This window comes from Anser anser (genome assembly GCF_964211835.1).
Source record: "Anser anser genome assembly, chromosome: 3".
Classification (NCBI taxonomy): domain Eukaryota; kingdom Metazoa; phylum Chordata; class Aves; order Anseriformes; family Anatidae; genus Anser; species Anser anser.
The window spans coordinates 18,174,095-18,198,704 of NC_139722.1; the positions used below are offsets into that span (position 1 = coordinate 18,174,095).

At 37.3% G+C, this 24,610-nt stretch overlaps 1 long non-coding RNA gene across 1 annotated transcript; it reads left to right on the top strand.

Moving 5' to 3' along the window:
• Positions 1-2,497: 2,497 nt before the first annotated feature.
• LOC310896783 lies at positions 2,498-23,897 on the top strand. Its single transcript, XR_014581840.1, has 3 exons — positions 2,498-6,459; positions 17,074-17,137; positions 18,978-23,897. It is a non-coding gene; the product is annotated as an uncharacterized lncRNA (long non-coding RNA).
• The last annotated feature ends 713 nt before the right edge of the window (positions 23,898-24,610 follow it).

A 24,610-nucleotide genomic window follows, 5' to 3' on the forward strand; every position in this document is an offset into this window, starting at 1 on the left:
TTCCCTTCCCTTCCCTTCCCTTCCCTTCCCTTCCCTTTCCCTTTCCCTTTCCCTTTCCCTTTCCCTTTCCCTTTCCCTTCCCTTCCCTTCCCTTCCCTTCCCTTCCCTTCCCTTCCCTTCCCTTCCCTTCCCTTCCCTTCCCTTCCCTTCCCTTCCCTTCCCTTCCCTTGTCATGTTCAACTTCTGTCCGACTCTACCTGCTTTGTTGAAGCTTGGGGTGGCTGATTATTCTAAAATGAGGCAGGCCAAGTTGCTTAAAAGCAACAGGAAAAAAACAACACACACAGAAAAAAAAATAAAGAGGAAAAAAAAAAACACTGAGAAAAACAACATAGAAAGAAAAAAAACAGGTCCAGGGTGACTCCGCAGTCATCCCAGAGTCAGAGGGATGGAGTTACAACCAGGAGAAAAAACAGTCTGAAGAAAATGGAGGCTAGAGAGAAAGAGGCAGAAAAATAATATCTTGTGAGGGCAGTGAAGGGGACTAAAGCGAGACAAAGGAGGGAATTATGCATGGAAAGAGGTCTGAGGGTGAAGGAGGTTGCCAGGAGTGAAGTGCTGGTGGTCTTCCAGATCTCCCCAAAATAGGCTGCAAAATGAGGGATGGACACAAAAATAAGTTGATAAAGAAATGTCTGATGTTTTTGAGTCCCTTTCCAACCTATAAAGAGCTTTCTCTACTGTTACTCAGACCTTCATTTTTCTTAATTACTGGTATTAACAATTTTCAAACCAGAGTGTGCAGGAGATGACTTTGAAACCAAATATGTTATATCTATAAAAAGGGACAGGTGAGAGAGATACTTCCTGGGAGGTGAAAAAAAAAAAAAAAAAAAGAGGGGAGAAGGGGGGACTAGGAAGGCTCAGTAAAAGAGAAAAATAGAGGCGAAAGAAAGTAAATAGTAAAAGGGACAGATAAAGATAAAGGGGAAAAGATAAAAGTGATGGATGAGAGGAAGGAGCTGAAATAATAAGAATGAGAACAAAGGAAAAGAATAAAGAGAAGGAAGCAGAGAGAAGAAAAAAACACACATCTAAATGAATACCTGGAGGTCTTCGTGATTAATATCTTTTACTGAGAATAAATTTCTACTGCACTTAAATAGTACAGTGACTCACCATTTACACTTTTTCACAGGCAGATGCCAAATATCTTTTTTTTTTTTTTAGGGTTAAAATCCATTCTCAGCAGATTATGCTATGATCCAGCCTAAAAATTAATACTTTTCTCCATTTCAATATATAGAAGCAGACATGAAAATGAGTAGAAGGTATCAAATCTGCTCTCAGTTGTACCTGTGTTTTTCAATTTGAATTTCAGATTAATTAAAACCACAGTAATTTTTCACAGGAATAACTAAAGACAGAATTTGTTTGAGGGAATCTACTGAGCTTTATATTTGACTTTGCCCACTAAGAAAGCAAAAACAAAAAAAAAGAAAGGAAAAAAAAAGAATTAATTATATGATATCCATGGCATAGGTATCGGTCATGATCAGTGTATTCAGACTTTATACCCTGAATGTTCTCCGAACAAGTAACACCTTAAACCAGGGAGCAAAACAATAGAACAAGCTTTATTCTGCCCTTTCCTTTTCAGTGGTGCACACAGCAAAGGAGACATAGGAGGAAATCAACTGTAAATGGCATCTTCAGTAATGAAGGAAAGAGCTGGATATCCACAAGTCTGTTTCCTAGGCAACTGAATGGAGGGACAATCAGAATCTCTCAATTGCACCCCATTATAGATATTTTCTACACAGACCAGTAAAAGGAAGAAGAAGGTGATTGGAAAATCTTCAGCAAAAAATACTACTGGAGCACTTTGAAAGCATGGGGGAAGTGAACAGATAACACACAAAATGGCTGCCTGCGTGGAGCTCCTGATTGCAATCATCTTCCGAGCAGTGAGAGGGGGGATGACAGGAAAATCGCCCATTTAAACACTGCATTCCCAGAGGTCCCAGATTTCATTTCCCAGACTCCAGGGATGAGGCTGCACTGACAATTATGCTTCATACGAAATATCTCACAAATGGACTTTGATTCAATGTAGAGAAGGGTTATTCTGAAAATCTACGTTGTAAATTCTCTATCTCTGTTATACTTTGGCACCTTACCAACCTAATGGTCCAAGATTTTTAATATGACCTGATGAACCAGAGCTGTTGTTGATCCACTAATATCACTTCTCTGAATAATTTATAGAATGCACAAACTTAGGCAAATGAAATAAGCATATGTTAAGGGAGTTCACTTGTTTCTGTGCTGGGTAATCTCTTCGTACCAAAAGTAGCAGTATATGTTTTATTCAGGAACATACTGGGAAAAAAATAGATATACAAGCGCTTAGAGATAAAAATATTACAAGGTATCAAAGCTAGACAAAAATGTGAATGAATCTAGATGAGCCATATGGCCTTCCTCCATCCTTAAACATTAATTTTAGGATACTAAGTATCACAGTCACCCTGGTCTTCTAAGGAAATGCTGGGGCTATAGACTAGCTAAGGAAAGACAAAGCTGCTTATTACCACGTCTGCTGTCCCTCTTTGGAGGGATTTCTTTTTTGCTCACAATATTTTTATTTATTTATTTTACTTTATTTTACTTTACTTTATTTTGTTTTGTTTTATTTTATTTTATTTTATTTTATTTTATTTATTTAATTTAATTTAATTTTAATTTAATTTTATTTTATTCTTTCGTTTTGTTTTGTTTTGTTTATGTGTTTTTTTATTTTATTTTTTTAGCTCTGAACCGGAGGCCTACTAAACATCAAAGTATTTTGCTGAGGCTGACTACATCAGTCCAAAGTCTTCATTTCAATGCAAATAAACGGATAAGTGCAGTGTATGGACAGGAGTTCCATGCTGTTATCTATCCTGACAACCTTTTCCACATTTGACATGCTTTCAAAGCTAACAAGCAAGAAAACAACAACAACAAAACAGAGAATAACAATGTTTTTGTTTGTTTGTTTTGTTTTTAAGAAAAACAAACACCGGTTCATTCATAAACAAAAACTTTGTAATTCATGATTTGGACTAAAAGCAACAAAATACACCTTTCCCACCACAGCAAAAATTAGTAGAATAAGCACAGGAAACTCATTGTCAGTTCTGGCAATGTAAACAGGCCCGCAGAATTAAAAGGCAGAGAAGGGAGAGAAATGATATTAGGGAAGGCTTCTGGAAAGTGGGAGGATTCCTCTTTTTTATTCTAAAATTTACATGGTTTATATGGTTGTGCTTATTTCTTGACTGCTCTGATTTCTCACAGAGGTATGGTTTGTTTGGCAAGGGACCAAGTTAAACCTCTTTACCCTCAGCTTGTCTGAGGTTCTTCAGTTGCAGAGGACTTAGACTTTTGGTTCATTTCCAGGGATGTTTTTATTGCTCTGCAATTGACTCGTCTGCTTTCCTGGGTGGGGTTCGAAGCATTCATGTGTATTAGCAAATTGATGAGAAGACGGGGGCAGCAAGGGTAGAACACAAATTTGCCAAGGCAGAACATGTTAAAAACATATGCAGGAAGAACTCTGGAGGAATGGAAAGAGAAGATGTTTGGGGAAATTTTTGTATACAAACAGTAGCTATATACATCATTTTGGTACGGGGAGTGGGAAAACTTCCTTGAAAGCATCAATTTTTAGTCACAGCTAGAAATGAATAACAGCTTTAATGAGTGATCTTACATTATTATTTTCTCTAGGATGGCAAATTCACAGGATGAAAGGATGAGTTCTGGCAAAATAACCATCTTCTGAAATGAATAAAAAAAGTTCTGTGGGAAAACTCCCACAGAATATGTGACAAAATATTTCAAAACAGGAGTACTAACTGTAGGATTGTAGCTCAACTGGTGTGCAAAACTTCCACTACTTTCTATCTTTACCACTGAGAAAAACTTATTTCATCTGAAACAGGTGGTAGAAAAACTGACATTTTGGCAGCAGTTCCATCAGCAACAGCATCGTACCCTAAAAATAGATAAAAACAACTGATTGAACCAAAAATGAAGCTCTGCTGCTGCAGGTAGACAGACCTTCTCTTGAGTTCTCTGGAACTGCAAAATCCTCTGTATTTAATTACTGTCTCTCAGTCACTGATATCTTAGTTTCTTTTTCATCTTGTCTAAAAATCCCAAATGTGTTTCTGTTTAACATTTCAGCGTAGTTTGCCAACATTGCCAAGCCAATGTTCATAGAGCTTAGCCATGGTAGTTATATTGCCATGAAAACTGGCCCTTTCCTTATCATGAAGAAGAAAAATCATGCTTAGAGATGCCTTTCAGACCCTAACATTTCAAGTTCTTTTTTGTTATGGCACAAACTGGATGAAACATTGAAAGTGAAGAGAATAACAGCTATCCTTAATAGAGGAGGAAAAAAAAAATGTTTATTTTTGGAAATTAAATAGATGAGAAAACAGTAGTGTATACCCTACACTTATTCATAGAGAAGACTGGTCAAAACCAGCCACTTTTCTGGGAGTGGATGAACTTTTCATAGGATGTCTGCAGAAGCTCAAGGCAGAACAATGTTTGTGGAGATGCATCCAGAGAGCATGTAGGCAGAATAATCCAAAAGACGCCTAGAGAGTGCTTGCATTGTTTTCCTAAGAGAAAGCCAACAGAGGAAGCTTTTGGGCAGTGAAGAAGCTGGAAAGAAGCTTCAGAATAAAATCAAGAGTTTTCAAATGCTGTTTCTGTTATAAGGGTGAAAAGGGCATTATGTACATTATTCATAAATAGTTTTGCAGCATGCACATCACTGATTATATCATGAAAGACTTCCCATAAAAAAACCTTCCAAGCTCCCTGAAGCTGGCTAGAGCTGTGCTCAAAAGGGATAGTGTTATTAGTACAGCAGGGGATGGACTTGTTCCCAGTGTACCTGGCAGGCATTCGTACAGACACACGATGACATCAGTCGCAGCCAGGACCACACATGTATATTCACATATAGATGTAAGTTTGTTGGACAGCTAATACATACGGTTTATACCCTTCTCCCCCTTAGCTGCAAAGGAATCCAGATATTTTTAAGTGTGGATATGCATATGGACACATATAATAATATTCCTTGTGCAGAAGAAAAGACTTAAATTTTTCAACATGCTCTCCTTATTTCTGGCAGTTTTCCTTTCCCATTGTGCTTACTCACTCTTTCCCTGGAAGACTGAAGGGCCCTCCAGGAACTTTTCCCATTTATAAAGCTTAGATTAACAATCACAAAGTCACAGAGCTTACTCATTCGAGTAAATTGCTGTGAAGTGACTAACTGGAACAGCCAGCTCACATGGTTGCAGTGGTGCACACCTCTCAAGTTGGAAATACCTGGTTAAATAGAACAATTGGAAGACAAAGCCTATGACAAGTAAATATTTACACTGGATAGATTGAAACAATCTTTAGGCTACTTTTTATTCACCCCAAGAATTAAGCATTTATGGACAGTGAGTAAATTCATAACTCTTGCAGATGTCTTGAAGCTGATTTCTAAAATAGAAAAAAAGTGGCTAAATCCTCTGCATAATTTATTACCAATTGTCCATCTAGCTTTTGTTAAAATAGGAACCATGACAAAGACCTTGGAAACCATGATTCATGAATTTTCCAGGAGCAGCCAAGTGCATCATCCTCTGAAAAGAGTATAAAGAAGGAGATCTTACATTTGTCGAAAATTCCTGCGTGTGCTTTTCTCCCTACTTTGTATAGAAGTAGTGGTAAAGCAGGAAGTGTTTATGCTGAGAAGACAGTGACTGCCAGTCACCAAATGACTGTCTCGAGTTATGTCAGTCTCATTACTGTATACGACTCTGAGTACCAAAAGAGTGACAGTTGTAACATCACCTCTCCTTTATCAAGTCATAGTTGAGCAATATAGAAATACAGGCTTTGATCACTACTTTTGTTGTTGTTGTTGTTTTGTTTGTTTGATTGTTTTTTCTAATGTTGAAAAAGAATAAGGGAGTGGAAATCATTTAGCTTCACCCAGGATGCCTTTCCAGATACTTCTACATTCCTGTGAAGTTTTAAAAAACAAATAAGACCATACAGAAAGGAGAGTACTGCTCAATATTTCCCATTTCCTATTCTCAAGTAAAACCATGGTGTCCCATTCATCTGTTTTAATTCAGATTTGCCTTTGTACATACGTATATATATATAGAGAGAGAGAGAGATACATAGATATAATGTAATGCTTTCATATAGTGATAGAGAGTTAAAGCATTGTCCTTGTGACAAGCCAGCTTGATTTATGTCTCCACAGTTCTCCAGAGATTTTGGAAAGATGACTATATGACACAAATACTGAAATGGACTGTTGATAAAACCTAAACCAATGTTTGATTCTGGCACGACTCCAAAATTTAAAAGAAGGTCACGTGGTCTGCTGTCCTCTGACTTCATGACTATGTCTATCTTAGCTACTGCTGCAGGTTTCTAATACAGGTGAGCTCCTTTGGGCTGGACCCTTTGCAGATACTTTTGAAACTTTTAAGGAAGTTCAGAAAGCTTACAGCTACCATGACACTGCTGAAACTCCCCCTCAGAGATAGGTAATCATTCCAAACTGCATTTCACTTGCACCTTCCCCCAGCAATTACTCCCTGAGTTATTTCTTCTCCTCTAATTTCTAACTCCTAATCTTCAGAACATGAACATCTTTACAACAGCTGTTATTGTTTCATTTTACAACAGTGAAGTAATAGATTTTAGGTGTCATTATTATGTGTAAGGAAATGGACTTAGATGCTTTATCTATGTATAAAAATGCATTAATTTTGTCATTCTGCATTCTAATTTTCTCTTTCTACCAGCCCCATTGATTTGCTCTTAATTAATAAGAGAGCTTACTTTCCACTAGCATATTCCACACTGCATGAACTGAGAAACAGTAGAAACGTTTTTAAAAAAATTAGTTTGATTTTCCTTCCTCAATAATTCTTAAGTTCACTTTATATTTTATTCACCTGTATTTCTAGGTGGCTATTTTAATACACGCTATGCACACTTGAACGTGCAAAGTGAATACAGCTCCGAATGAAATAAATTGGCAGCTGCTGCTTCTGCATTCAGGGGTTTAGTCTTTTCATTTACACTGAAGTCTCTCCAGCTTGCAGGAAGAGCAGCCACTCGCTCCCAGAGAGGAAGGCCAGCACACACGATGCCATGCGGCTGCGCAGCCCTTGTCAGCACTGCCGCCTGTGCACAGAGCAGCTGCCCGGCAGAGCAGCATTGCCAGTGCCTGCCTTTGGCGTCAGCACACACTGCTGCTCTGTATTTACACAGCTCACGAGGCTGGAACTCTCATGCATCCCTACGTCTTTTGCCAGATGGATGTGCAACAGCTCCAGCAGATCCCAGGGCAGAGCTATTACCCAAACACTGGCAGAATCAGTGCTTTCTCCAGCGAGTGGCAAGACTAATAAAACCAGCCGTCTGCTCAGAGCCCAGCAGGGCAGCTGCTTTTGGTTTGTACACACTAGCTTGCTGTACTACAATGCAAGTCTTCATATTACAGTTATTAAAGCTATCCTGATATTTTATATGAAATCAAGATAAATGCTATTCACTTATTTCACTGTGATCCTTTGCAGAACTGATTTGCTGAAAGTTCATCCAGATCTGGGACGATACCTACGTGATTGCAAACTGTTCCACTGCTTTGTTAGTGATTATACCTCTAAGCCACAGACAAATATAGTCAGGACAGAAATGAAGTATTTGACTAGCTGGAGCCTAGTGTGTCAGAATTGTATAACAGTCTGTAGAAATAGTGCCAGAGCAGGCTTCTGGATGATAAACAAAAAAAAAGAAAAAAAAAAGTGTAGAGTAGCGAATAAAAAGAGTGGCAAATTAACCTTTAAACACAGAACTGAAAATCGTGTACAGAAAATATTACCAGCTGAGAAGCAAAGTCCTCCAACAAGATTGTTTTTTTAATCATGTCAGTTTTTAATTATGGTGCTGCGGAACAAATGCTGTAAAAACAAATCCTGCCTTAGAAGTTACCCATTTTTAAATGCGTCTCCTGAGGATCTTAGTGGATCTGTATCTCATTTGATACGGGTTCCATAACTATATCTAAACCTAATTTCAATCTCTCATACTGATCTTAAAAAGAATGTCTAGAACATAACTATTACTATGCCAGACAAGAGTAAAAGTTTATTTAGGCTAAAGCCATGTATGCAACTACGGTCCATCCTATACATGTTAAAACAAAAGTTACCAAATTGTCATCCCCACATTGTTTATGGTCTGAAAAACTGCGATTGGTGAACTTTAATGGGTTCCTTCAATGATTTGAAAGAGTATGTAATTTACAACTATATTTAGTAAAATATTAATGATACAGGCAATAAAAAACATTCCGTGAGAACAGAAAATTTGGGAACCACTGTTTGGGGTTTATGAGACTGAAAAATCACCTTCCCTAAAGGACAAAGATGTAGCCCTAACTAGATAGATTACCTGCCTTAGAGAAGAAAGCTGAGGTGACCTCCAGAGGTCACTTCCAAGTTAAATCTTTCTGTGATTCAATCTTGTGAATGCAAGAGCTCTACCATAGAACCTGCCTGACATAGCAGAACTAAAAGAATATGATCGAAGACCAGACTTGTTGGATGCCAAAATAACTGCTGCACAGCTTTGGAAAATGAAACCTACAATATGATTCTCACAGCTGTTTCTAGTGTATGCCTTCCATCAAAAAATAAAAACATAAAAATTACCCACTTGTGTGTACACACCCAGAAAATTCCTGTTCTTGTGTGGCCACCATCACTTCAGTTCTATACAAGAGGCAAGCAAGGGACCCTTCTCTCACCCCCGAGTGCCCCACTGAGAAAAAGCATCAACATCTGCATGCAGTTCCATGAGGCTAAAAAAGATTCCTTGGGGAACCAGACATAAGGAGAAAATTACTAGCTAGATCATTTCATGTAACTGTTTTTATTATTATTATTTTTATTTATTTATTGAAAAGTTTGAAAAGGACTGACTTGAATATTTTTTCTCAAAATCTAGTAACTGGTAAATTTTTGTTTCATTTCATGGTCATTCTCAAACTTGCAGGTCTGTATCAGTTATCTGTGTTTGCAGGTTATGTTTTCAAGCTTTACCTCAAGATATTTCTATATATGTGCTGCAATCAACCATTAGATAAATTATATAGTTTTAAGGGCCTGGTCAAATTTCTAGTGAAAAATCTTGAAAAATGCATTATTTACACAAGTTGATTTACCTGAAGGGTAAGGATTGAAGTGCAGGATCTTCTGGTTTCCTGTTAGTACCACCCTGTACAGAGCATGCAGATCTGTGACTTGGCTGCAGCCTGTGAGGAGCCATTTCTCTTGCACGAGGGTAGCGTCTGCTCCTGAATCTAATGTGACTTGAACACCCCAACCTGGCTGCCACCTGTTCTTTGATTAAAAACTAAAGTACTTCATCTGTTTTGTTTAAATATATGTAACTTTGCAACCCTTTTTTCTCCTTCCTTCCTTCCTTCCTTCCTTCCTTCCTTCCTTCCTTCCTTCCTTCCTTCCTTCCTTCCTTCCTTCCTTCCTTCCTTCCTTCCTTCCTTCCTTCCTTCCTTCCCCTTCCCCTTCCCCTTCCCCTTCCCCTTCCCCTTCCCCTTCCCCTTCCCCTTCCCCTTCCCCTTCCCCTTCCCCTTCCCCTTCCCCTTCCCCTTCCCCTTCCCCTTCCCCTTCCCCTTCCCCTTCCCCTTCCCCTTCCCCTTTTCTTCACTCAGGTCTCACTAGATTGATATTTACTCCATATATAGTTTTCAGTTAGCATATTTATGAAACTAAAACCAGAAAAAAATATGTCTGAATTGATTGCAATCTCAAATAATCTGAACTGGCAGTCATCTCAAATGGAATTATTCAAATCTGTTGTTCACATCCCACTATTCTAGTATAAGGCTGTCTTTATAAAACAGGCACTTCTAGATATATTGTATTCTCCCAAACCAGTAACAGGAAACATCAAAAGTGTTTTGTTTGTTTGTTTGTTTTATGCTTGTTTGTTTGTTTCTGCTGCTTTCAGCAAATCTCTGTGGTTTCTCTCTTTCATGGTAGCATAGTACTTTTTCTGTTTTCTTAATCTTTCATTGATTTCAGTGGTAGGAATGATGCCACTGCTATTATTTTTTGTTTCTTTCCAAGACTAAAATGCACATCTATGCTTTATTGATACTGCATTTATTTGTTGAAGTATGTTTTTGTCTTTAAAAAAAAAAATGCTCTAACTGACCTGGAAAATGGAAGACTCCCAATGTAAATCCTAGATGCCAGTCACTAACCTGCAATCACTCTTTCTGAAATTAAATTCTCTGGCTGCCCACTAGACCAAACCATCCCCCAAAGAGTTGGACTCAGAAATCAAGCGATGCCAGAAGGTTAAAGGGAGACATGGTGTGGACTGGTAACACTCACTGTATAGGTAGTGACACTATAGGCTCTACCAACCCTTTTGTTTCCAAACAGTATCGAGACTACCAGTCAGTTTTGCTCCTGCCTCTAATAAAGTCATCGGAATCATTTTATGGATGGATTACTTTACCACGGAAATAAAGCTGTGAGGGAGGATAAAGATATTCTATTTTTCAAAGGACAAAAAGTACTCAACAAAATATGCAGCTTGTGGCCCTTCATTTAGTAATCTGTCGCTCGTAAAAATCAAGGTTGTTAAGTAGGACCAAGGGGTTCGTGTTCAGTGGGACCATTTTGTCTTTGTGGTCCCTCGACTTGCACAGACTGCTTTCCCCCCAGTGCTGTCAATGCTGTGAGCTATGTAAGAATTTGCTGCCTGGCTGTAATCTCTCTTAGACCAAAGCCCCCATGGTAACTTTTAAAATGTTGTTCTCAATAGTCCATGTGTTTTGGTGGCTGATAGTAGTGTAAGTAGTATTGAAAGTGATTACTACAACCCTTCCTCTCCACTAAGGACAAGGCTGGCATGATTTCTTTTCCTCTGACAGTGCCCTTCTTTGCTCACCAAGGGTGGGAGGGAGTGGGGCTTTCTGCAGGCAGAGCACAGAAATGTGTTCCTGCTGAAGAAAATAGGGAGCAACAAAAGAATTTAGCCTGAATCACAGTTCATTTCCTGGCCAGCTCCTGGGGCAACGCTCACATATGCTGCCCTTTATTTAAGGGAGACTTCAGCATTACATGTTAGCCAGTTACTCGGAATGGCAAGATCACAGCCAAAAGTAGTATGAGATAATAACAGGTATCACACACTGCTTGTGGTTTCATAGTATCCCAACTCTGCCAGACTAGTTGGATTATGGGCAGTTTTAAGTTAATAAAACCAATTTGTTTAAAAAGAAATTACCCATTTGGCTCTTGTTGATCATCCAGTTGGTCTTATTTTTCCAAGAGGCAGAGCACATCTGCATCCAATTAGTATATTAGTTGGAGTGCCTCTGCACTGCTACATTACAGTTCCTGTGCGTGGCTTGAAAAAATATGTAGGATGTAAACTTTTCTCTCATCCTGTTGCAAATCAGGAGAGGCTTTAATGGAGACACAGAACCCAGGGGGTGAGGGGAGGAAGAGGGAAAGAAGCAGGGTGGTAAATACCGTCAGCATTAAGCATAGTTCCTTGAGCTCAATGAGCTTTTTTAGTGTTAAAGGTAGATCTTACACTTGGTTTCTGGCACGTCAAAGTAAATACAAAATACCCCCCCACCCCCCACGCCCCACTCCCCGCTTTTTTTTTTTTTTTTAATGGAACTTAGTTTAGGTTTCTCGTGATTATAAATAGAGCACCATTAGTACAAAGCACAGTCCATTATAGGCTCTGTGCTTGTGTCTGCCTTCTCTTTGTTCCTCCTAATCCTGCTCTGGTAATCAGAGATGTACAAATATCAATTAAAGATATAATTAATTCAATTTGACTAATGTAATAAACTGCTTCAATGACATTGTTACATTCTGTTGGTTTGTATTTAACCCTCGTATTTATTGTGTAGTTGCTCTCTCTCTTTCCAAACACCATAGCCAGCCTGTGAGTGGCCAATGCAGTAGCTCAGGGCTGAAGGTGGGTTTTGAAAGGTGCTGGTTGTTTCTTAACTGTACTGAAGATGACCAGCATAATAATAACAGAAGTTAAGAGAATTAAAGAATGAAGTGAACTGCAGGCTTCAGAAAGTGTTCAAATGGAGGAGTTTGAAATGATAGGTTATGAGAAAGAGTTAGGCAGTCAGCTTCCTTGCTGCATGGGTCTGCTGAATTAGGTAGACATACAGTGTTCCCTTGCTCATCCAAAAAACAGTAAGTTCACATATGAAAGCATGATGCACATGTACACAGACTACATAGAGTATTGTTGACAAAGGTCTAATAAAGACAGCCTCCTTCAGTATGTGTCATACAGAAACTACATCTTTTAGAGTCTCTAACTGAGATATTGTGTTGGGCAAAGGCTGATGTTGCTTAACTTAAATGTTGAATGAAGCACCTATCAGATTTCTTGGCTGTCAGTGTTTGTAGAAGGACATATTTTATCAGGAGTAAAAAACACTGGGAGTATGCATCGAATGTCTGAGACCCCTAGAAATGTGGGGATCAAACGCTTATATAACATGACACTGATTATGCAGTCTGGATATGTATGCAAAAGAAAAGTACCGGAAGATAATGTTGTTTCTGACAAGAGCTGGTGTTACATTTTGGGAGCAATTCAGATGCTTACACATAGGTGTTTTTGCCGTTTTAGATATTGCATGCTATCCAAGAGAGGTCATTCCACACTGGATCATTCCCTTGGTATTTTTTACTATGTTTCAGTTAGTATTGACTAATGAAACTGCTGGTATGGTTACAGGCACAACTCAGCTAAGCCATATATTTTAGGTTAAAAATGACTACCTTGCTTAACATACACAGTCTAGCTCATTCAGATGTTATCACCGTAACCAGAATAGTGATTCATTCTTTAAACCCCAGAAAAGAAGGGTGTAGAAACATCTGTCCCCGGTTGATAAACCCCAGAAAGAATAGATTTATTACTGCTTAGCAGAAGGCCAAGAGAAATACAGGGGTGCACATAGCAGCACACGGCAGCAGAGACAAAGAGCAGGTATTTCTGGTTGGAGATAAATCTGAAGATGGTGATCCTCCTCTGTTGACTGCAGGGTCACAAGAACAAGCTTAAGTTGAAGTCCTTTTAGATGGCTAGCCACATACAGGAACTCCACCACCAAATGAGCACTGCTGTGCTTTAAATAAGAGATATTTGAGAGACCATACAGTTTTAGGATCAGTCTTTAGTTTTAGGATATATATATATATATATTTTTTTTTTTTCTTCCTTGACTTGAAAGAAGATGATGTGAACACAATAGCTTTAATAGAGCCTGGCATGAGGTGGATGGAGCATCTGCACTCCGCAGAGGTTTGTTCTTCCCAGGGCTAAACACATGGAGAACCACCATCAAAAGAAGCTGGTCTCCATCAGGCTGCTCATTCCCAAACAGTTACAGAGCGAGAAAAATGAAACTGAAATCTTGCTCCTTTTTGTGAGATGAATGCCCTGATAAGTGTTGGGAAATGTCTGCAATTTAAAGCTAACAGTTGTCCTTTCTTCTAGTCTTCATAAAGGACTGTGGTGGACAAGGATATTTAAATATTGAATTCCATATCTAACAGAATTGTGTTAATTATTGAGTCATGCATGCCAGAACCTATTAATTGTAGTGGTTTGTTTCTTCCTAAATTAAGGCAATCTGGCAATATAGCATACAACAAAAGTAAACTGGTACCTATGACCTGTTCTAGGCCTTTCCACAGAAATCCAGCTAACTTATGTCCCTAGGTTCATCTAATGAATTCTAAGAGTCATCATGAAAAAGCAGTAATTTTTCAGCAACAACAACAAAATTCAGTATGTTTTTGACAAATTTTTTAGCAGTCCCTAAGAGATATGAAGTACAAAATATATGGACAACTTTGGTACCTCTCTGCACACTGCTAGCTCTCTTTCCAGCAACTGAAGGAGAAATAAAGGTGCAGAAGAACTATTGGTTCACATCTAGAGCCCTGAGGTACAGGAGTGCAATGCTTCCATCAAATTCCAATATTATATCCCAGATCTAGGGAAAATCTCTCCCAGTCTTATTAATAAAACACACATTGCAAAAATAAATAAATAGGATATTAACTGTCCACATTTTATCTTATTCTACACAACTTTATTCTGTAGTCTTCCTTCCTAATCACAGGAGACTGCATTGCATTTTTAAAATCTGTCTAACAGGACATTAATAGAAAAATGTAGTTCGTACTTCTACATTTAAAATTTAATATCTTAAAATTGTACTGTATTATTTCTCTTATCTCCTACCTAACTTCAGAGGAATATGTCTAATGAGAAAGGATGGTTTTAATTAGTTCTAATAGTGCTTGGAATTTGTGCATAGTTTTATTAATCGTATATGGAGATTGTATTGAAATTCCCTGGGCACAAAGTAAAATTAGGAAGTAGACACCAAAGGTTAAAAATAAGTAAAAATTGCCTGTGTAGAGGACCTATTTGTTTTCTGCTAACATCAGTGATTTTTCAAGTATGAGCATTTTCCTATTAGTTGAATTACCTGTAAAATAGATGAAATTAAAGAGCAAGCTAACATATTGATTTTCTTGCCCAGTGGTCATCAGAAGGAAAAAAAATGTTATGATAACCCACTGCTGACCAAAACACATACCCTTACTGAAAAAAAAAAAAAAAAGTCTAATCTAGGCTTTCACAATATGTAAGAAAGGAAGGTCTATTTGACCTGGTCAAATACCTTCTTTATATCTAAGACACAGATCAGTGAATTTAACTGCATCAATGTGGACAAATGGATTTCATTACATTTTGCTTTCATCATTATCAAGAAAGTTTCACCTTTTAATAAAAACACTGTGATCTCATTTTATTATTTCCAGGAGCTACTCCTTTTCTAGTGGCCAAATTTGGGGGCAGAATTTGAAATCTGCTTTTAAGTGAAAAATTTGGCTAAGGTATCTAGCTACACAAAATGTTTACAATGTTCATATACCCTGGGCTGCCTGGCTGTTCTCTAGAAGAAATTTTCATTATTTGTCTATTTTATTTCTGCCTACAGATGCTCTGAGTGGTAGAGTGTTATGATAGTCTGAAGAAAAGATCTTTAGGAAGTGCAGTACATGCAACATGACTTTGAGGGGTATTATAGCTTTTATTTATGAAGGATATTGTTCAAAATCTGGACCTTTATGATATTTTTTTTTTTAATGTAAAGACACTTAAAAGTAAAAGTCAGAATTATTTTCTTTCTTGGTGACTTCTTTATCTGACTGTAGAACATTCATATATACCATCCATACTGCTCTGCTCTTTAGCAGGGTTGACTACAACTATTGTGGATGTTATTGTTGCTGTTGTTCTTATCAACAAAGGCTATAACCCAGGACTCCCTAATAAGTACAAGCACTACAGAAGTTTACAGTTATTTACACACTCCTTGAATTTATTATTGTATGACACAAAATAGAACTGACCAAACTTCTTCTCATAGTCAAGTAATTACACTAATCTTTTAGAAAACAAAACATTTGTATTAAAATCACTGGTAGAACTGAATGTGAGTCTTAGGTGGGTGTAGCTGGGGGAACGCATCCCATCTTTTTTCTGTCAGTGCCCTGTGTAAGTGATGGAGTTGCCTATTGCCAAGGGCTTTGGGAAAAAAAAAAAAAAGTTTTGCTGTCACTCAGAATTACTCAAGTATTTGCTTGTTTGGTTTTACTGGCAAGATAGCAAGAAGGGTAAAATCATAAAAATCTCCAGAAATGGATAAAACTGTTTGCCCTGCTTCTAGAGTATTACAGGGTGTCCCAGCTGGGCAAGCGGGTAACTTAGACCTGATGGTTTGTTGCAACATAACAATATCAGGAACGTCACATAAATCAGTCGAGTTGACTCTGACGAGTCTGACAGCAAATTGATACTTTATCACAATTTCACCATCTGTTTTCTGAAGAGCCAGTATATAATACAACCGCCTTATTGCTGACTTTACCAGCAATTCTACAGTCATTTTCATGAATTCTTGGGGTAATATTTCAGCTACTATTTTCCTGAAGAGTTAGTGTTATATGCATTGTAAACCAGAAATGTTCTTGATTTCATGATCTATATGGAGATATGAGTTCTTTCATGACTATGTACAAACCTACTAACCTATGTTCTTGCATGTCTTTGAGCTTTGCTGCAGAAAGTATTTTGTTTCTGAGTAAGAAAGTCATGGAGTTAGGAAAGTGTTTACACTTTCAGATGGCATTACAGTTCATCTTTCCAAAGGAGAACAAATTCACAGAAGATTCTACCTTCTTCAGGATGATATTTTTGTGCAGCTTGAATATTGTTTTTCAGAAAAATAACAAACCAGTGTTTCTTCTCAGTCTTTAGAGATTCTTCAAAAACATCTAGGAAAAAGCCTGGGGAACCCTTTTTTCCATTCTTGAGGCCAATGTATAAAATCAAAACTTTTGGGGTGAAATTTCTTTATTTTCTTAGTTTAACAAGCACCTTGTAACTCTTCAAATGCACTCAGCAAAAGTATAAACTATTTGATCCACTCTGAAGTCTATGACTTGCTTCAGCTTAAAAAGGAAGGGAAAGACACATACAGAAAGAACATCACCCGTCATTCATCTGTCAATGTAAATCAACCTGTGTGCCCACCATAACAAGGAAGTAATAAATAAATTAAACATTACAATCTTCAAAAGTTGCTGACAGAATCATCTTGAAAACAAAATTCAGAAACTGGCATTTTTATATTCAGGGACCTTTAACAAAGAAAGTTTCTCCTTTGAAACCTTTGCATTGATTTTCCCTCCTGAGGGCCCAACAAAGGAGGTTACTTTGGTGCTTAGGTATTTGTACCAATTTTGCCTTCGTATTATTCAACCAGAAAATGGTTCTCCTTTCCAAACCAATGGTTAACCACCAGTTCTTCATTCAAACTACCCAGTGCTTTCTGATTTACTGATATCAACTATTGATGATTTGTGTTTGTTTTCATAGGAAGTCCTTGTTTATTCAACCGTTATATTAGGATCTCACCCTGTTGAAATTAGGAAGTTTAAAGGTGTGTTTTTTTGTGTGTTTTCTTTTGTTGTTGTTTATTTGTTTTGGTTTTTAGGATTTAGGAGAGTCCTAACCTAACTTTAAGCTCATTATCTCTAAGAACTCAAGTGTTTAGGAGTAGACATACATTCAAGAACTATATTGATTCCTGGTAATAAAGCCTACAACGCTTTGTGGTTGACACCAGGATCTTAACATGATATAATAACATCATCATGACTGTGGAAAAGAGCTCTAGAGCAGTATCAGATTTCAGTTTTGAATTCTACCCAAGGTTACCCTGGACAAAGTATGACACCTTAATTTCTCCTACCTTTCAATGAGAATTAAGATTATATATACATATGTATATAATGTGTAAATTACTTTGATTTGTAATTAAATCAATAACACTGATTAATTGTATTGTATAATATTATACAATAATATTGTATAATAATTAATTGTATAACTCTATTGTATTGAGTAGAAGCAAATCTGTTAAAATTATTTGTCTTTGAGACTAAAATGTTAGTGAGTTGTTCCTTACATTTTTTCGTATACCATCTATCATTGATAAGACATAGTTATACAAAGATAAGATTATATGTAGATGATAAAGAATATTACAAATATAGACAATAATTAAAACTGGCATTTTGCAGAAATTTAAACTATGGTTATCACTATGGAATTTAGCAGCAAGGAATAGATGTATCCATTTATAAATACTTGAGGCCATCAAATACTTCAGTCAATCTTGAGTCACATACCAAATCTTGAAACATTATCTTTACACATTGCAACCAAAGTCACAATTGAAGTTGATAACATCCTGCTAGATAAAAAGTTGGGAAAAAATATTATTATTTTTATTATTATTATTATTGTTATTATTATTATTTATTTAGTGAGATCTGCTTTTCAGGAATCTAATTCAAAGAGAAGTGGACATTTGAAATATACCCTTCCACACCCTTGTTGCTATAATTACTGTAGATTGAATTAGAACTTCAATCTTATCAAAACACTCACAGCAGCTCCTGTTGTGCTATGAACATTGGAAAAAGTTACCACACAATCGTTGCATCTTGACAGGAATATTAAAAATAAATCTGTTCTTTCAGTCATATATGACCTTGATACTGAACAATGAAAATGTGCAAAATGACTGATCAGAATATCACTGTGTTGTCATCTGGCAATACCTGAGGTACAGAGCAATATTTCTATCTAGGTATAAAGTGTTTTTTAACTACTTCTGAATCTAATGGGTAATATTTGCCCCTGAAAGTTTGATATGTCAGCAAATATATGGCTGACAATGAAAACACAGTGTTACTGATTCTATGACACTGGTCAAAACACTACTTAGAGGAGGCAGAGGTAAAGAGAAAACTTTTTAAGAAAAGTCAGAAATTCTTTACCACTGCTACTGAAAAGAGGACAAGACCCCACTTCAGAAAGAGAAGTAGAGAACGTATGTCATTGTGATTACAGGTATTGACAAAGGTGGAGAAAACCACACTCCATAGCATGTGAGGTGCATACTGGGCTTGGTTTCATGTAAAAAAGACAGTATCAACAGCAGAAGGAAAATGAAATCCCTTTATTGTTTCAAATGTTGATGTTGGGTATCTCTCCCACATTGTATACTGTGTTATTTTCTTCCTCTTTGATCTTGATTCAGCTTCTGTTAAAGATAACAGAAACCAATGAAAACTGGATCAGGCCGTGGTGGATAGTAGGGTGTTATTAGCACCAAATTTTCTCCTTCATTTGCAGCTCCCATCATTTGTATACTGAATGTTTCCTTGTCGCTTTGTAATTTAAGGGCTCCCGTCTGTTAATTTGTTCCCCAGATGCTGTTTCAGGATGTTATTGCTGTTGCAAACAGCCTGTCATTTCAAAGATGCTCAGACTTCATTTTGGCATTTGAGGAGCTGGAGGAGCCTCTGGAAGCTGTGGAGGTTCACAAACAGAAGAGAGCCTGAGGGCAGGGAGTGTGGTTTCTGGGCAAGCTGGAGGCAGTCAAAGGATGTGGTTTTGTGGATGGAAAAGAAGCTGGATGGAGCTCAGGAGATGGTCCTTCATAAAGAGCTCTGACAAAACCCAGAGCTGTGGCTATTGATAGTGCTCTAGTTTTGATGCTGTTGCAAACTTAGGCATAGCATTGCTGGTTTTGTACCAAAAGAATTGCTTAGTAAAAGAGAAAGAGGAAGCAATAGCAGAGATATTTTCATAAATAATGAACGTGATAAATTGGCCCAAATTATCTCTGAAGAAACTTAGGCTTTCTAGGATCTCAGTAAGCTTAGCTAAATCACTGTTTCAAATTTGTGTTGTAATAAAAGCACCAAATAAAACAGATCTTATGAAACTGCAGTAGAACTTACAAGATAGAAAACTCACAGATGTCTCAAAATACTGTATCAGTTTGCTTTAACTAGCTCTTTCAGCAACAGGATAATTTTTCTGAGCCTTAGATAAAGCAATAAACATACACACACACTTTTTTTTTCTTTTAATATGTTAAAGCTGCCTGGCTATCTTTAAAATCTGTTTTAAATATTCAGTTTCAACAATAGAGTAACATATTTTCTTTAGAGAAGACATGGCACTTACAAAAAGAAATGAAAGCAGTAAAAAATGAACAGCATTTGTAATGTCCACCCTTGGTCATTCACATTAAATTGTATGTATGTGTATTAGAATCAATTAAATGAAAGCATGCCTTCCTTCCAATGCAGAAAAGAATTAAGTAATACATTAAAAGTAGATAACCTTGTTTACCTCCTACTCAACCTTTCTTCATCATTCTTAATAGCAAACATCTAGCTATTGATTAGTTCATTTTAAATGCTACTAAGGTAAATGCCATGCTGCTTTGAACTGATGAAAGTATTGAACAGAGACAAATCATAGTAATTGTGGCATGTTGAGGAATGCAGATCACAGGACAACCAGATACACACACACACACACACACACAAAGCCAAATGTAACCTTTTCTTTCATGTAAAATCTTAGAAAGGAAAGAAAATGCATGATAAGGCAGTCAGAGAAGTTTAACTTAACTGAAGGCAGATCCTTCTCATCTCCTTCATTCTGCCTTTGTAGTAGGGACTGCAACTTCATTCTAAATCAATACATTTTCTCAGGCAACATGATTCCATCATAAATCATCATTTGCACAATGTGTTTCTGCTAATAAATCTGCAGCTAGAAGGGATAAGAAGAAAACTGGTTAACAATAAACTGTGCTGTTAAACTAGGGCAGAAGCAATATAAAACACAAGGTTATTATTGACACCTGTACCTACAATATACTCTCTATCTATGTCAACTGTTGCGGAATTAAATGAACTTTCTCCTGTAAATAGCTGTCTGTAAAGTCTAAGTTGATGCTCAAGATGGTAAAAATGCTGAACCAAAACTATTCATGAAGAGATGAGGTTTAATGTATATAATTTAGCTGCAAACCTGGCCAAGTGCATCTCGAGCAGATTTTCAACAGCTTCTCATAGCAAGGCAAAATTTGACACAAATACATATTTTGTGGCTTGGATGTAAACCTAAGGAACTTATTACCCAATAGACTAAAAATTTCCTTTGAAACCTCAAGTGCATGTTCAATGTAATCAGTTATAAAACTAAAAACACCAAACTAAGTAAAATAAAGGCTAGACTAACTGATGATAATATAAACTATTGATAGTTTACAGAGTCTGGAAGCCTAGGGGGTTATATGCTTCTATCCTGTACAGAAACAGTGTTTCTAAATCTGTATTGTCATTCCCCACCCCCCACCCCCACGAATTAGGAATCTAAGTTAGAATTGTTAAATTCTAGCTTAGGAAGAAGCTTTCAAAACCACAAGTGAAAATCATATTCCACTGCTTTTTAATGACAGCTGAACTCCAAATTGCTGGCAAACACATGTAGAAATCTGTGCCATTATTACAGGATGGCTTGAAAGCCCAGAAAATGGGAAGAAGTAGGTACAAGTCCTTAGACTACACTAACTCCTCTTTTGGCCTTTGAAAACCCGCTTTGTGAGTTTATATGTCCCAAACAACTTTGCTGCATGTCTCCTCTCCAAAATAAATTCCCTTTTTGACACCTTCCTTCCTGATTATTACCACCCTCACACACTTTACTGCTTCCAGAACTGAAAGCAAAATTATGTATCAGCCACGTACTCTGAAGCAGAAAACATAGCTTCTAAATAAAAGGGTCAATTTTCCAAAGGGTTCAGCATCTTTCAGCCCTAAATTAGTAGAGCCATTTCTTGCCTATGAATCTGAATGAAGACTTGGGAAGAAGTTGTATTTTATTTAAATCTCAGAGAAAAAAAAAAGAAAAAAAAAGTCCTCTGTCATGGTCTTTTGATCTGCCAGTTATATAATACATTATAAAGAAGGTATTGCTTAATACAAGACCAGATTCCACCAAATTTACCCATCTAGGGAAATGGTAATGCACAAATAAACAGAACACATTCAGCTTTCTTCATTAAGACTTCTACAGCAGTCAGTCAGTGAGCAAAGCTTCTAGATTTATTTATTAGTGTTAACATATCTATTCAGTACATTTCTGTTTTGTTCAAACATTAGGAAAACATTCATACTTTTGTGCCTACTGTCACTGTGTCTGCCTGAAAATTCTCTGTGTGGAGGGAATTCAGGGCAGCCCCTATAAACACTTTCTTTTTCCTTATTCAGGAACCGAACAACAAAAGTCCAGTCCTGGGCCAAATATTGTCTTCACTTGATAAATTTGTTAATCACCTCTCACATCTTGTTGATTCAGTGTCAATCAAAGGCAATACTACTGCTCACTTACTTGAAGCTGAATTGTAGCTTTAAGCGTATGCGTAAGTGCTTTTTTGGACCAATGCCAGGGTTTCTTGGGATCTTGCCATGTCAGGCCCCTGGTGAATACATTTTTCTCACGTGAGACATATTTCCAGGCTCAGACTTGCATCTTTCAGCATGCTGACAGCTAAACGTCTCAGGGCATAGGTGAGAGGGGGCTCCCCTGTTCAGAGCACCCTTGACTTCTTCTCATGCTCAATGCTGTGACGGAGCCTACAGATATTGCAGGATTACGTGGTCAGTAAGATGGAAGAATCTACCTCCAAGGGAATACAACTGTCTATGTTACTGCTCAATATCTTACACATGCAAAAGAAAATGTATTTAAGCACTGAGAGGAAGAAGCTAGGCATGGGAATACTCAAATGAAGAAAAAATTGTGAAATGTACTTTGATGAAAAAATCTAAAAAAATATGGGCAATAAAATTTACTAATCTAATATTGGGTTAAATCTTATCCCTATACTCAGATTATCCTACTGTGTCTCTTTAGGCAATAAATTACAAAATTATCAATTATCGACAACCTTTTGGATTTTGCCTCATGTTTTCAAATTGTTTTTGAAAGTCTGGCAGCTTTGCCTGATCTTCTGAGAAAAAATGCTCTGGTCACTTTCACACCCTACATGCAGTGAAGATTCGATGCCCTGGCTGCACCAGACTCACAGTGCATACAGTATACAGTTGCCAGAAAGTCTGATATACCCTGGAGTTGACCTGCACATGCTCCTGAGAGACATTCAGGACACGGGGGATTGATTTAGTGTTGTGTCCAAACATTTAGTCATGTCAGGTATTCCCAGCCACCAGCCCTTTATGTTTTGGGAATTGCATATAGGGGCAATGCTGTGTAAATCTGTATAAATAATGGAAGGGACAATTAGATCTCAGATTTCAGATCTAGGCCCTGTGGAACAGGGACTTTGAGCTCCTGGTAAAATATTCTTTCATGTATATATATAGCTTTAACGCAATCTGCATTCTTAAAGCTGTTTGAAATGAAGAAAGCTTGGGGGATTGCCTTTGGTCCGGAGTCCTAGGGAATGGGTAGTGCAAGGCATCCATTCTGCTGGTGAAAGAAAAGCCTAACCTAGTAACCACCTGAGGCATGAATGTCATATTTTCTTGGAGAAAAGGCCCACGTTACATGAAAAATGCAGGAGAAAAGGCTTTGGGGGTTGAATGATTACTGAAGAAAAGGAGTATAAATATCTTGTCAACTATTACCCTCCTAGTATGCTCAACTTTTAGTCAAAATGGTATATTCTCTAAAACATTTAAACTACTTTCTCTAGGCTGAGAGAATGACAGTTTACTAATAATTCACTAATTAAGAGACAAGAATGTGATTGCAATACCTTATGGAAATAGCACTTATTTTCAGAAAAGAAAAAAAAAAAAAGTCAGTATGACTAAGACAGTGGTATTTCTTACAGTTTATGAAGATAAATTTATGCAAATATTGGCTGTAATCTTCTTTAAAAATGTAAAGTGTATATTAAGTTTCTTTGTCTACTAGTATGTAGGCTTTTTTCTCAAGCCAAATGTCTTCACTGTGCTCTGGGCTCATAGGGCTCCCAGTTTATTCTGCTTTCTCATGAAGATCTAACAGTGTTAGAGTGTCTGGAATGAACCATAATTCTTTACAATACAAGACAGAAAATATCATGAGAGGGCTCAGGAGCTTGGAAAAATAACACCTCACAATAATCTCTATTTTATTTTTAATTGACAAAATTATAATCTTAATTACAGTGATGTCTTAATTACAGTGCATGGCTTTACATATGACAAAAACAAGGAGCAGAATACAGAATATTTTATTTTCAAGGTTGCAAAATTCACTACCTTCAATGTACTGATGTAAAGGTATAAAAAATGTGTTGTAAATGCATCTAAGTGTTTATGGAGCCTAGTATATATAAAGTTATTGTTTCAGACTCCATCCAGACTTGCAACAGTGACAATTCCTTCCCACAGGGGTAAGTGTAGTCTTAACATGAATGAGAAGAAGGCAGAACTTCTTGGCCAATGCTCTCTCATGGGCTTTAGAGCAAGTGAATGAGGGCCACCTCAAAGCTCACATAAGCCTCCTCCTTCACTAAACCTGTGTCTGTACTGTCTACTGAAATTGATGGCTGACAGACTGTGAATTTGGGAAGTGAACACTTGCTATCAAGTAATTTAAATTAAAAAAAAAAAAAAACAGAAAAGTGGTGGTGGGGGGGGGGGAGGGCAGGGGGAGGTTTAAGTTCTAGAACTTACATGTCTTAAATAACATTAACTTATTTAAGAGTCTGAGCTCTAACTCCATTCCCTCAAAGACGCTATCAGCCCTCCTAGGAAGCAAAGGCATTCCTGTGTGACTGGAGTTAACATGTTTGGCAGCAAACAGATTGGAAATGAACAGGCCAGCCCCTCTTAATGGTGGTCTTTCATTATGGCAGGAGCATGCTGGGAAGATAATGTGGCAAAGTCTGTCACATATCTCTCACTGATCTGTAGAGCACCTTGACCTATCAGCCATATCAACTGGGCAACCCTTCTGAACATCCAATCAGAAATTTTTATTTGATCTTTGATGATATTTAAGATGGTCTTTGACAATAATGATTATA